Source organism: Gracilinanus agilis, chromosome 4 (assembly GCF_016433145.1).
Source record: "Gracilinanus agilis isolate LMUSP501 chromosome 4, AgileGrace, whole genome shotgun sequence".
Taxonomy (NCBI): Eukaryota; Metazoa; Chordata; class Mammalia; order Didelphimorphia; family Didelphidae; genus Gracilinanus; species Gracilinanus agilis.
This window is the reverse complement of record NC_058133.1, coordinates 54,736,280-54,748,350: the sequence shown is the minus strand read 5'-3', so window position 1 is coordinate 54,748,350 and position 12,071 is coordinate 54,736,280. Positions and strand designations below refer to the sequence as shown.

Here is a 12,071-nt window from a genome sequence, read left to right as displayed (position 1 = left end):
AGTCAAAAACATTTTCAAAGCAATCTGATGCATGCTGGACCACAATAAATGTTCTGGTGAAGTACAGAAAACTGGGCTCTATCAGGTCTCTGCCCATGGTGGAGATTGCAATTGTGTTTTAGGTAGACAGTAGATAGATAGATAGATAGATAGATAGATAGATAGATAGATAGATAGATAGATAGATAGACAGATAGACAGATAGATAGATGATAGATAGACAGACAGATAGATAGATAGATAGACAGACAGATAGATAGATAGATAGACAGACATAATATTTATAAGCATTGTAAATATTATATAAATTATAGATATGTGTATATCATAAATATGTATAATAAAGAAATATTAATATATAATAAATATGTTATCTATAATATTCCTTTAACATTTGCCCTCATGATTTGGATTTTTTTATTCTTTCTTCTTCGGGTAACTTTTTCCCCTTTGTAACCTCTAAAATTATCACCCACTCTTCTACCTCTGCTTCCTCCCTGTTTCTCCATTCTGCTACTAGAGTATCCATTTGTTGTCTCTGACTGTGACTCATGCCCTAGACTTGCTTTCACTCAGGGAAAACACTCCCTTGATATTACCAACACACGTATTGTACCATATTTAATCAGATTCCTTAGCTTGCCCTTTTGAACCGAAATATATTTTCTCTTCCTTTCAAAGGAACCCACAATTGTAAAAGTGGCTTGTTATCCTCTCCCTCCCCTCTCCTCTTCCCAGAACATCCCACATCAAGTCCATTAGATGGATAAAGGCAGGGACTGGGTCTAATTCCATGTTGTATTTAAAGCCAAGCATATTCTTGGCTCTCAGTGAATGACAATTACTACTAATAACAATAATACCAACAACAACAACCTATAAATACTTCTTTGCCTGCAGTGCCCACTGTACAGAGGAATTAAGCACACTGCAATTACAGAAAAGCAGAAGCAAACACTACGTTAAAAACTTCTCAATGCAGACAACAAGATTAAGGCAATAAATACCAGCTCCAGTACATTCCTCTGGCAAAGTATTATAAAGTCACCCAATAAATATTTAGAGACTATTTTATACAACAACAGAAAGCTAACATTGTATGAATCACCCCAGAGCTAAAACTGAAAGTTCTACTCCACCCCAGAAGGGCAAAGAGAAGTAATAAATAAACTGACAATTTATATGGCTCTCAGGTTGTAAAAAAGATAAATTACTTCACAAATTGCTCATTAAAACAGACCACATTAGTGTGTGGAATCTACCTTCATCGGTTGTTAGTTGTTGTTGGGTTTGGGAATCATATTTTTTCAGTTCTTCCATAACCTATAGACTTGGGATTATCTTAAGGAGCCTCTTAGACCAAAAAGTTAAGAGATTTGCTCATCTTGACCTAGCTTGTATGAGTCACAGGCAAGACTGGAACTCAGGTCTTCCTAATTCCGAGGAAAGCTCTCTAAACATGACACCCAGCTGCCCCTAAGATTGGAAAAGACAGCTAAAATTACTATCTAGTTTGTGGTTTGAGAAAGATGAGGTTATTAGATTTGGATAAAAGTTATTTGTTATGGCAATTCAAGACAAAATAAAATCTACTAAAAAATAACAAGAACAAAACTGGTAAGTGATACATGGAGACAATATATGGCAGCCAGTAAAACAAGTGAACAAATACATCAATTGTTTTCATAAATGTAGATTTCTATATAAAAAAGTGTGTACTCTCCTCGAAATCAGAAAGACATGAGATCAAATGCAACCTTGCTTATTAGCTATATGATCCTCAAAAAACCAATCACAACTTCTTTTCTTTTTTAAACCCTTACCTTCCGTCTTGGAACCAACAGTGTGTATTGGTTCCAAGGCAGAAGAGTGGTAAGGGCTAGGCAATGGGGGGGTTAAGTGACATGCCCAGGGTCACACAGCTAGAAAGTGTCTGAGGCCAGATTTGAACTCAAGACCTCTCATTTCTAGGCATGGATCTTAATCCACTGAGTGACCTTGTTGTTCCCTAATCACAACTTCTCAGTGCTAATTTTCCACTCTGTAAAATGGTGATCATATTTGTACTACCTACTTCACAGGGTTTTTATGAGACAGAATGAAATAAAATGTGAGCAAGCTCCTTGAGGGCAAGGACAGAACTGTTTTTTTGTCTTTTTAGCTTTAATGCTCAGCACAGTGCTTGCTACATACAGTGGGTACTTAACAAATGTTTGTTGAGTTGAAAGCACTTTGAAAACCTTAAAGCACTACACAAATGTGAATTATTTATTAATCTGATTCCAGCACCTAGCATGTGTAATCCTGGACAGATCACTTAACCATTTAGCCTCAGTTTCCTCACCTATAAAATGGAGAAACCTCCCTCATAGAGTTGTTGCAAGGAGCAAACTTTAAAGTGCTGGAGAAATGTATTCTTATATTACTAAGATTTTATAATAGCAATCTGTCCTCAGACATAAGTTAATTGTCTAATACAACCCCAAAGTGAATCCAAAAATACTTTAGAAAAATTGGCTCAGAACCATATGAGGCTAGAACCACAAAAACAGACATAAAAGAACTCAGCCACCAGAGCAAACATTCTGCAGTTTGTTGATAATGAAATTCCAGGGCTCCGATCCTGGTCCTGCCAATAATTTGCTGTGGACTCCTGAGCAAGCCCCTGGACGTGTATGGGACACAGTTTGCTCCCTTGTAAAATGAAGGAGTTGGACATGATGATCACTCGTGCTTCTCTCAAATGTAATCTGATTAAACAGAAATCTCACCCAAACTCACAGGGAAAAACAAACAAGTATCCAGCACCAACATGACATGCTTCAAGGCTTCAATGACCTATAATTTCATCAGCTTGGGCACTCCATTTAATCATGCAGACTAGTCTTGGATAATTGCTATGGCTGAAAAATCCATCACTCTGCAGCTAACATGGTGGCAAATCTCTCCATATTTAGCTACGTGGGTCTTTGGGTAGCAGACTTTGCAATAAAACCATAAATCACCAGATTCAAACTCTTAAGACTTTCTGAGTTGGTAGGGATCTGTCACAGCTTGGGTTCCATTAGCTGAGTCTTTGGGAGAAAAGCCTGAGTCACCACCACACTGTGAAATGCTATCAGAATAGAACTTTAGTGGAGGCTAGCAGAAGACCAAAAACAAATATAAAAATAAGTGAGAGTCAAAATAAAACATTTCTAATAAGAAAGGTGGTTTCTTCCACCACAGCAGAATCTAAGAACTGTTTATTGTAGGTGGAGCAGGATAGCTAGATGCAGTTTGGATGATTCCAATTTTATTGGCAATATTCAGAGTACTGTAGTCTGGAGCAAGTGAAACATAGGTCTTCCTCTCTCCTGATCAGTGTTTTGACATTCCCCCACATCAATGTCATCCAACGTCTCCATCTCTTGCTTTATCTGGTACTTGTTGGCCTTGATGTCCACAATGATGACAAGGGTGTTGTTCTCAGTCTTCTTCAATGCAGATTCAATGGTCAAGAGAAACTTAATAATACCATAGTGATTAAGCTTGTTTCTCTGAGGGGTACTTTTCTAAGGATATCTGGGCTGTTTTCAAAGTCTTAGTGTCTTGGGCTGCCAGAAAGTGGGAGAGGTTCAGAGTTCTTCTCTGTGTGACTATGGATACCCTTTAACACTGCCTTCTTGGACTTCAAGATCTTGGATGTGGCATCTCTCCTGAGGGGGGACAACTATTTCCTTCTTTGGCTCTGGTGCCATTTTGGAGGAAAGGGTCTTCCTCAGTGTCTCTCCTGGGCTTATTTAAGCCTTGCAATACTTCAAGATATCCAAAAACAACTTTTTTTAAACATATTGATAGCTATATTTAAATATAATTGGTTTCCCTGGTGATTCTATGTATTTTATTTTATATATATATATATATATATATCTAAAGATGTAATTTTAGAAGGAGTCCTTAGGCTTTACCAGACTGACACAAAAAAAAGATTAAGAATCCCTGCTTTACAGCTATATCTCACCTAAGGTCAAAGATGCAACCTCTGAAAACCTGATGTTAAGCAAAACAGTATGGGAAATGGGGATACAGCTTTGTCTTTCTGGTCAGCTGATTGACATCAAAATGAGGCCCATTCATTCAACGTATGAAGTGTCTACTGAGGATACTCTTGGGGATACGATGTCAAAAACACATCAGAATTATTTATTTTACATTTTGTAATTTTTTCTAACTCTTGCTTGGTTTTAAAATCTTTCCTTTCCCAGAGATATGACAAGTATACTATTCTGTGTTCACCTAATTTTCTTACAGTTTCCTTCTTTATATTCAAGTCTTTTACCCATTCTGAATTTATCTTGGTATAAGGTATGTGGTGCAGAAGGTGCAAATCAACCCTGCAAAGTCTTACTGCAGAATTTCTGACAGTTGAAAAGGGTTTAGAACCCTGACTAGAGGCAGTTGATCCTGGAGATTGGATGAGAAGAGAGGGTCAACTGGGCTCAGTCTTTGGACTGAAAATCTGGCCTAGATTCTGCAGCTTTTCTCTTAAGATTTGTAGCTTATCTAATTCCTCTGGAACTCCCTGACCTTCCCAATCCCAATCATCATTTCCCTTCCTGATTTTCCTGTGGGTTTTAGGAGAAGGGTGGATCTGGGTGATAGCATTCAAACTTTGTAGATTTAGTTTCTCCATAGTCAAGTAGGGTTTACCCTGGATACAAATTATCTTCTGAATCATTGTATGCAACTTTCCAAACCTTAAAGGCAACAAAACATCCCAGGACTGAGTGAGGCAGGTCCTTTCTCAGTCTCACATTCCTGTATCCCTCCCCCACCTGAAGCTTCTCCCTAGGCAGTTGTTAGAGATACCTTATATCCCTTGGTCCTTTACAATCAACCCTGAAACTCAATAAACCCTGTTTGTCACTTAATCAAACCTTTGGCTAAATCATTTGGTTGAATGATAAAAGAGGGAGAAGGGGAGAAAGGAACAGTTTTCTCTTGGGTCCTGAGGGGAGTTGGAGGCGTCCATCTTGGAGGAAGTGGTGATCTCTATACTTCCTCTGGATTCTTCCTTTGTGAACCTGAGAAACTGACTAGAAAGCCTTTTAGTCAGTTTCAAGCCATTTCTGGCTGGCTCGAACCTTGTCTGTAGAAGTGCCCTTCCTACCTGAAGGGCTCAGTCTGTTTCCCTTCAGTGTCTCTGTCTCAAACAGGAGTACCCAGGCTGTGTCTCCCTGCTGCAGCTGCCTGCGCAATTACCTCATCCTCTCCCTTTGTGGCTCTTTATATTCAACGTCTGATATTCCCTAAACTCATTTCCCTTATACCTCCTACCACCTCAGTTTACTACCTCCACCATTGTACCCTCCTTTCCCACCTTACTGACTTAGGGACTCACAAACCCCATCCACTGTGCCTTATCCCCTCATTACCATTCCCTTATTACCCTCCAGTCTTTAGTCCCTTATTACAACTAGTTTATTACCTCTAGCTATCACCCTTTACCTGTTTAATTCACCTATTACAAGTATGAGATGTTGATCTAAACCTAATCTCTCCCATATTGTTTTCCAATTTTCCCAGCAGTTTTTGTCAAATAGTGGATTTTTTTCCCAAAAGTTGGGCTCTTTGGGTTTATCATACACTGTTTTGCTGACGTCACTTACCCTAAGTCTATTCCACTGATCCTCCCTTCTGTCTCTTAGCCAGTACCATATTGTTTTGATGACCGCTGCTTTATAGTATAGCTTAATATCTGGTACTGCTAAGCCACCTTCCTTCACATTTTTTTTCATTATTTCCCTTGATATTCTTGATCTTTTGTTCTTCCAAATAAACTTTGTTACATTTTTTTCAAATGCAGTAAAAAAGGTTTTTGGTAGTTTGATTAGTATGGCACTAAATAAGTAAATTAATTTGGGTAGAATGGTCATTTTTATTATGTTAGCTCATCCTACCCATGAGCACTCAATATTTTTCCAATTGTTTAGATCTAGTTTTAATTGTTTGGAAAGTGTTTTGTAGTTGTTTTTGTATAATTCTTGTGTTTGTTTTGGTAGATAGATTCCTAAGTATTTTATTTTTTTCTAGGGTCATTTTAAATGGTGTTTCTCTTTCTACCTCTTGCTGCTGTGATGTGTTGGAAATATATAGAAATGCTGATGATTTATGTGCATTTATTGTGTATCCTGCAACGTTGCTAAAGTTGTTGATTATTTCTACTAGCTTTTTAGTTGATTCTCTAGGATTTTTTAAGTAGACCATCATATCATCTGCAAAGAGTGATAGCTTAGTCTCCTCACTGCCTATTTTAATACCTTCAATTTCTTTTTCTTTTCTTATTGCTACTGCTAGTGTTTCTAGTACAATGTTAAATAATAGAGGTGATAAAAAAAATTCTGACAGAGATCTAATTACTCAAATATACAAGGAGCTAAATCAATTGTATAAAAAATCAAGCCATTCCCCAATTGGTAAATGGGCAAGGGACATGAATAGGCAATTTTCAGATAAAGAAATCAAAAGTATCAATAAGCACATGAGAAAGTGTTCTAAATCTCTAATAATTAGAGAAATGCAAATGAAAACAACTCAGAGACTAAAATGATAGCAGGGGAGAGTAATGAATGTTGGAGGGATATGGCAAAATTGGGACATTAATGCATTGCTGGTGGAGTTGTGAAATGATCCAACCATTCTGGATGGCAATTTGGAACTATGCCCAAAGAGCGGTAAAAGAATGCCTGCCCTTTGATCAGCCATACCATTGCTGGGATTGTACCCCAAAGAGATCATAGATAAACAGACTTGCACAAAAATATTTATAGCTGCGCTTTTTGTGGTGGCAAAAAACTGGAAAGCAAGGGTATGCCCTTTAATTGGGGAATGGCTGAACCAATTGTGGTATATGTTAGTGATGGAATACTAATGTGCTCAAAGGAATAATAAACTGGAGGAATTCCATGTGAACTGAAAAGACCTCCAGGAATTGATGCACAGTCAAAGGAGCAGAGCCAAAAGAACATTGTACACAGAGACCAATACACTGTGGTAAAATAAAATGTAATGGACTTCTGTACTAGCAGCAATGCAATGACCCAAGACAATTCTGAGGGATTTATGGAAAAGAACCCTACCCACATTCAGAGGAAGAACTACAGGAGCTGAAACACAGAAGAAAAACAACTGCTTGAACACTTGGGTTGATGAGGACATGATTGGGGATGTAGACTTGAAAAGACCACACCAATGTAACTATCAATATGTAAATAAGTCTTGACTGAGCACACATGTTAAAACCAGTGGAAATGCGAGTTAGCTATTGGGGGGGGGTGTGTTGAGGGGGTGAAGGGTAAAGTAAAAACATGAATTATGTAACCATGGAAAATTTTTTTAAAAATTAAAAATTAAAAAAAAAACACACATCAGCCTTTTTCCTAAAGGAGATTATATTCTAGAGGGGAAACAGCAGGTGCACAAATAAGTGAATTCAAAGTAAATATAAAATAATGAAGGGAGACATTCACATATGGAAGTATCATGAAAAGGGTTTGTGAAGTAGTTGACTCATGAGCTGGCCCCTGAATGAAGCTAAGGATTCTAAGTGACAGAGATACGGAGGGGATTTCTCAAGCACTGCAATGAAGTTGGGTTATAATGTAGTGTTGTATACTATGGAATCCATCTGTATTATTGGAAATTTGGGACCTTTGAACTACATTTCCCAAGAGCCTACTGGCTTCCTGTCATTACATGGTGACATAGATAGGGGATAAAATTGAGGGGTCTTGTGTGATTAGCAAGATTTTTTTCTTCCAATGGCGGTTTGGTGGACTGGGCTCTTTGAACAGGTAGATTAGCCATGGCATGTGGTTTTATTTTGTTACTTATTTATTCCTTTACTTCTAATGATTATTAATAAATATAATAGCTAAAGTTATTATTATTATATATTCATTTTAATTTTTATGATTCCAGTACTATAATTAGACAGTTTATAGATTGATAGACTTATCAGGAGGGCAGCTAAGTGGCCCAATGAATAGAGCACCAAGTGTAGAGCCAGGAAGATCTGAGTTCAAATATGTTTCCAGACATTAGCTCTGTGACCCTAAGCAAATCACTTGACTGAGTTTGCCTTAATTTCCTCATCCATAAAATAAAACGGAAAAAGAAATGGCCAACCACTCTGGTATCTTTGCCAAGAAAACCCCAGATGGGGTCACAAAGAAGTAGACACAATTGACACAAATGAACAACAACAAAGACTTGTCAGGACCTAGTATCAGTTAGGAAACCAGTCCTTTTAGATATGTGTGATATCACCAGGAAATTTTATCCCAATGAAATTATGATGACATATTCCAATAATTCTATTACACCCAATTTAAGATAGATCTTATCTATTTTGCTATTAAAAATAAGTATCTATCCTAACTCTACTATCTAATTTCACTTTTCCTCTGAAGTGAATCCTCAGAATTCCTCTGAAGGCTGTTCATTCTCCAACTAATCAATAATCATTGGTTAAGAGTCTACTACAGGCCAAGTCAACCATTCTATGGAAGCTTTAAACCTTCTACCTTTTTTTTTTTAACTTGACTTCAAATTTCTCCCTGCTTGACAAAATTTAGTCAATTTAATAAGCAATTATTGGCACCTAAAACATGCAAGGCTATGTGATTTATGTAGGAGAACATTATGTTCTAACTCCATGAAGACAAGTGGAGAACGAATTTTCAGAGAGGTAGTCAGGTATATGGCAATAAGACACTGGGCAGGATAAAAGGCCCAGAAAACAGGGTTCACATCATTCCCCCTCTTAACATTTCCTAAACTGGGTCACCAGAAGCAGATCACTTGGCTACTCTATCTCAGGTCCCTCCACTAAAAAATGAGTATAATTAACTCCTCTCTCATAAAAGTATCAAGAGAAAAAAAAAAGGTGGAGTTGTACTCAACTTCTTACTCTGCTAATGCCTCAAAGACCCAAAGGTGGCCACCTCCCATTCCTGAACATGCCTTCCACCCCCAATTTCCGGTAGTAGACTTGCCTCTCACCTTCTTTATCATGCTTCTCTTTCCCAAACAAAACAGTCACATCCTACCTTCATCTATTATCTGTTACCTCCCTTAGGGTTTTGCAAGTACTTCTGACTCAACCTGAACAGAATGCTTCCTCCCATATTCTCATGCCCACAAGAAAATATACATGGTTCCTTACTACCCAGAAGTGAATTTCTTTTTTTTAATTAATTTGTTTGTTTGTTTGTTACATTAAAGTTTCCAAGTATCTCCCTCCTACTCCTTCCGCACAAGAGAAGGCATCATTTGACAAAAAAGATATATGTATACATAAAAATATGTCTTACTTGTTTCTATTTATCAGTTCTCTCTTTGGAGGTAGACAGTTATTCTTCAGACAATTTCTGTAGCTATATTTAATGTTCTCTTGGTTCTGCTCATTTCATTCTTTATAATTTCATGTAGCTCTTTCCCTTCTTTTTTTTTTAAATTAACCTGCTTGTCATTTTTTATGACACAGTAGTATTCTATCATAGTCATATACCACAACTTATTTAGCCATTCCCCAAGCCATCCCCTCAGTTCTCAGGTTTTTGCCACCACAAAGAGAGCTGCCATAAATATTTTAGAACATATAGGTTCCTTTCCTTTTTCCCTGATCACTCAGGAAACAAACTTATTAGTGATATTGCTAGGTCAAAGAGTATACTTTAATTTTTTAAACCTTTACCTTCTGTCTTAGAATCAATAATAGATATTGGTTCTAAGGCAGAAGAGCAGTAAGGGCTAGACAGTAGGGGGGTCCAGGGTCACCCAGCAAGTAAGTTGAACCCAAGACCTCCAATCTCTAAGCCCAGATCTTGATCTACTAAGCCACCTAGCTGCCCCCTGGGTACACAGAGTTTTATAATTCTTTGGGCATAATTCCAGCTTGCTCTCCAAAATGGTTGGATCAGTTCACAGTTCCACCAACAATGTAGTAGTGTCCCCGTTTTCCCACAATCCCTCCAACATTTGTCATTTTGCCCTTTTATCATTTTAGCCAATCTGATAGGCTGAGATAATATCTCAGAATTGTTTTGATTTGCATTTTTTCTAATCAATAATGATTTGCTTTTGTACAAATAAAATCAAATTTAAATAATTGGAGAAATATTAAGTGAATTTCTTAGTATGCACATCTGAATAGTGTTCTCCATTTTTCAAAGTTCCTTCCAAGGCCACTTCACATACCCCTCTCATAAATGAATCTCCATATAATAAAGAACCTGATCATGGCTAGTTAATGAAAAACCTTGTACATTCTGATCCCATTAGAAGTTCAATTATAACTTCTCTTTTTCTCTACTTAAATTATGCTAGAAAAGAGATTCCCTGCATAATGTGAAAACTCACCCGTCAAGATGACCTAAAAGTCCAAGATTATGAATTTCTTAGGCCAGAACAGACTAAAGATTCAGGTTTGGCTGCTCTTCAGTCCATTTAGAGAACATTTAATTTCCATGTACTTTATACCTTTTGGCATCCACTTGTCACCCAATTCTCACCTATGGTTCCAAGAAGCTATAGTATGCCCAGCAGCCACCTCCTGGTAAAACCATCTTGTCAGGCAGGCTAAACCATGTTGAAGGTAACCAACGAGCCTCAAACCCAGCACTTGGTTAATGGGATGTTTATCCCAAGCATGTGAAGAACTCCTCTGACAGAATGAACAGATGAGAACAATTGGTTCCAAAAGCCATAAAGGTGGCTAAAGCCCGTGTTGTGGAGCACGTAGAGATTGGTCATTGAAGAAGTCAGGGTCATCCACTATAACCTGGCATCACCAGCCATCCTGATTTTTTGTGTCTTTCCACTGGACTTTGATGGCTCTGGAAGAAGAAGTGAGGCTAACAGCTTTTTGCAACTCTGCTTCACAAATCCACTTCATGCTCAAGTCAAGATATCACCTTAGATGCCATTTGTCCTCTTTGAAATGAAGGACAAAAAACATGGCTTTGGCTGCTTTTCTAAATTAGGATTGCTACTCGGTCCCACCAATAATTACAGAGTTCCCTACAAAGAACTAACCTTTAAGAAAATGAGTTTCCCTACTCTATCTAAGAAGTCAGTTCTCATTTTCTTCATCTACCAAAGTCCTTCCACTTGGGACAACATAAAAAAGAAGAGCTCAGAGTTAAAGGCCTCTCCTCTCTAGCTTGCCACTACCATGCCCACATTCTCCTGTTTAATAGTTGAAGGGCTGTTGGGAACTTTGGGAAAACACAGTATTGATCTAAATAAAAGTGGAGGTATTCTAAGTAACAAAGAAAACTAGAACAACTCCAATAATTAACACCAATTTATTTTTCTGTCAAGTTCTTTAAGAACTGGAAGATCAGGCTTAATTTCTATTTGGAGCAATGCAGTAATTTGTAATTAAGTGAATGTTATGCAAATGAAACAGTTATATAAGCATACACAACATTATATGATTAACTGCCAAAGCAGAGGTACAAACAATAAGTATTATGAGTTCAGAAGGGAGAAGAAATCCCAGTGGGCTGGAGGAAGAGGGACTTAAACTGTACTTATATTCTAGGAGAAAAAAAGGACACAGTCCCTCTTCTCAAGGACTGACAGCCTATTTACAAAGACAAAAACACTCTCATATGAGATCATTAAGATCACGGATCCTTAGCTAGAGGAGACCTCAGAGATCATCACCTAATCCAACCCCTTTGTTCTACACTTGAGGACTTGGAGGTCTAGAGAACATAGTTTACTCATACAGAATAGCCACTTAATGAACATTTGGGAAATGAAAGACTCAGTTATTTGCAACACAAATTCACAATAACATTTGTACATAAAACACACAAGGGAAGGTCTGTACAAATGAATCTACCCCAATCTGAGTCCCTATAGGCACGAGGAGAAAGTCAAAGCATAAAACTGGACCTGTAGACAGTAGGGCCAAAATAAAAACTGTAGTAATAAGCAAAAGACCACTTAGATCTGGTTCTGGATTGTTCTTGCTTAAAGGAAAAGGTGAGCTGTAGCACTCCTGGGTTCCTGGGTTT

General features: G+C 37.7%; 1 protein-coding gene and 1 pseudogene across 1 annotated transcript in view; both read right to left on the bottom strand.

The window, feature by feature from the left end:
• LOC123245871 (carboxyl-terminal PDZ ligand of neuronal nitric oxide synthase protein-like) overlaps positions 1-12,071 on the bottom strand; it is a 441,624-nt gene that overhangs the window by 351,855 nt on the left and 77,698 nt on the right. The gene's annotated exons all lie outside the window — the stretch shown is intronic.
• LOC123244488 lies at positions 3,235-3,740 on the bottom strand (annotated as a pseudogene).